The sequence below is a fragment of the Nematolebias whitei genome, chromosome 15 (genome assembly GCF_014905685.2).
Source record: "Nematolebias whitei isolate Nwh7 chromosome 15, NemWhi1, whole genome shotgun sequence".
Lineage (NCBI taxonomy): Eukaryota > Metazoa > Chordata > Actinopteri > Cyprinodontiformes > Rivulidae > Nematolebias > Nematolebias whitei.
The window spans coordinates 10249513-10252542 of NC_056512.1; positions in this window are offsets into that span (position 1 = coordinate 10249513).

Here is a 3030-nt window from a genome sequence, read left to right on the forward strand (position 1 = left end):
TATATATATATATATATATATATATATATATATATATATATATATATGTGTATATATGTGTATATATATATATATATATGTATATATATTAATATATATATATTAGGGACGCACGATATTGGATTTTTGGCCGATCTGTTAAAACTTATTCGGCCATTAACTGATGCCGATACCGATATTTTATATACATTCTTTTGTCAGAGTATAGCCCTCTTATTTAGGCTTATTTGCTACAAAAATTGTGTAACAGCTGTAAGAACTGGTGACATATATTCAGTAACAGCCATGTGATATGCATAGCACTTTAACTTATATGAAATGAAAAGTGTTAAATGTTATTTATTAGCATTAGTCACCTGTGATGCTGTCTCACTTGTGAAGGTTTCTTCCTGGTTCCTAGCTGCAGTGTGGGATCCTCTGCACTCCTGTGCATGAAGGACAGCCTTTTTTAAGTTCAAAGTTTTTGTCTGTCAATTGTGCCGTAAGACTAATCATGCTAACACGACGTCCAAATGTCTGTGGTTAAACTCACCCAGCAAGTCGTGCTATCAGCTATTAGCTTCTCAATGACATCGGAAATGACGGCTTGTAACTCGGGTAACAAATTCAATTCAATTCAATTCAAAAATACTTTATTAATCCCAGAGGGAAATTATTTGTTGTTGTAACTCGTTATCCTCATTTCATTAAGAGATGTGTAGTGGACTAGGCCTGATGTCAAAACTGACCAGATGGACAGAAACTGTCATTTCATTGATGTGAATCCAGAAATACAGTTTGACCCATCCTGAGACTTTCTGTCTTGAATTAATCAAGTGGAAAAGACAATTCTCTATGATCATTACTATTTTACAAATGTTTTGATAATCAAATTGTGTTAGTTCAAACAATCATGTTGAAGTGAACTACTCATTTTTATCTACTTAAACAGTAGTAATGATTTTTATTCCTCAATTCAAAGTGAAATCAAGTTAGAGTACATTACAGAGTAATGATTCAATTTCTTGATCGTCTGCTTTGAAAGTGAGCAAAGTTGTAAGTGTGTTAAAGTTCAAGCTTCGGTCAACTAAAAAGTTTACTGAAAAGAAATGTCATGTTTAACTTTTACAGCAAGATACTGAGTAGAGACGCCACTAAGACTGGTTTTCTCCAACAATCTTTCTGTCTGTTCTTAAACAATCTTAATCTCTATCCTTGACTTTCCATAACACCTTACATCACAAACCACACCTCTGTTCTGGTCCATCCACCAATCAAAAGCTCTCAAATGAACCGGAAGTAGAGCCCATTTTAAATGTGGCAACTTCCCAGTTCAAAGCAGAGTTCAAGAGTTTTGGAATCCAGAATGCAGAGAGTTTGGGAGTTCATGAATGCAAAACGCAGGCATTCATGGATGCTGCTAAACCAAACAAGCTGAACCAGAGACGATTTTGGGAATTATAACTTCTGTTTGGATAACCTCGCACGGCTCTCTAGGTATTTGGCTGTTCTCACTGAGACGCTGAACAGTGGTTGGAAGTGAGACTCCACGCCGGAACTGATCTATCTTCAGAAAAGGTAAAAGTCGACCTTCACCAAAAGTGTACTGTTTGGGACAAGCTGAGTTCCGAAGGAGCGTGCACGTTCTGGTTAAAACAGATAAATTCCCTCACACATCTCTCTGTAAGATAAATCTCAATTTTCCATCTTTAAACTCTCCTTTCTGCTAGAAAATTAATCCAGATGTTTTCATTAATGTCTGTGGTGAAGCAACGGAAAACCATGGCCGTATGGTTTCCTGGTTGTAAAGCTGATTATGTTGTTGTTTTCATATTCTGCCAAATTAATGTAAATGTGTGATGTGTTAAACTTGATTCTGTTAATAAATGACCCACTCGCTTGGTGAGTCAAAGATAATTAACGTCTCACGTCCACATTTCTGTTGAATTCAACGCACGAACATCACACAGTCCAGAAAGATGAGTGAACCCGTTTAATGTATGAATATATCTCAGGATATGTCATACTACAGATGTTATAGATACTGATGGCTGTAGGCAGGAAGAATCTCTTGTAAAGGTCCATCCCACAGTAGATCCTAAGAAACTGGCTGCAGATGCTGTCTGATCCGTCCACCCAGACTTGGCTGGCCTCTCGGTTCCCCTCGGGCTGTAGGACCGCCCAAATGCTGGGCAGAACTCCTCCCAGAGCGATGGCCACTCCTCCCAGCAGTCTGCCAAGCTCTTCGTAGCTGCGGACAGCCAGCTGTAGGTGCCGAAAGACGATCCTGTCCTTCCGCTATCATGAGCCATGTTTCTTGCTAGTTCCAGGATCTCAGTGGTCAGGCACTCGAGCACAGCTGGCAGGTAGATGAGAATGCGTCCACAGAACATCCTTTTCAACTCACTTGAGATTTGGGGCTGTAGTTGAGATATAATTTGAGCTTTTGAGATGTTAATCATCTGCTGTTTGTTGTAGAAAACTGCCTTGTTGCCATGGTTACACATCATAACAAATGGCCCAAACTAAAAAATTTCAGTAAAAATCCTTCCAGCTGCTCAGCATCCGATACCAGCGGAAACAATCATCCAAAAAATTGTGATTTACATCCAGAAAAAGAGGAATTAAAGTTTCCAAAAGCAAATTCTCAAAATGAATGTAACAGAGCTGCTCCAACATGCAGCCACCTTGAGCGGCGCAATTCTAGAACTAACGTTACATCGGAAAAATATCTCAGACTGCAGACGATGTAGCGAGGCTCAACGTACTCCATCAGTCTTCGGAATCCAACATCCTCACCAACGAAAAATAAAACTTCCACACTGCCGACATTTTGAATTTTCCTCTCCGCTGTGAGATTGGGTAGGCGCACGTGACGTCATCGTGTTGTGCTGCCGCTGTAACGTCATCACGTTGTGCTGCCGCTGCAGGCAAAAACAGCACCTTTTATATCGGCGAGTTATTTTAATGGAATGGCCGATGTCTGATATTGAAATTTAACGTTAATATCGGCCAATACCGATACCATGCCGATAATATCGTGCATCCCTA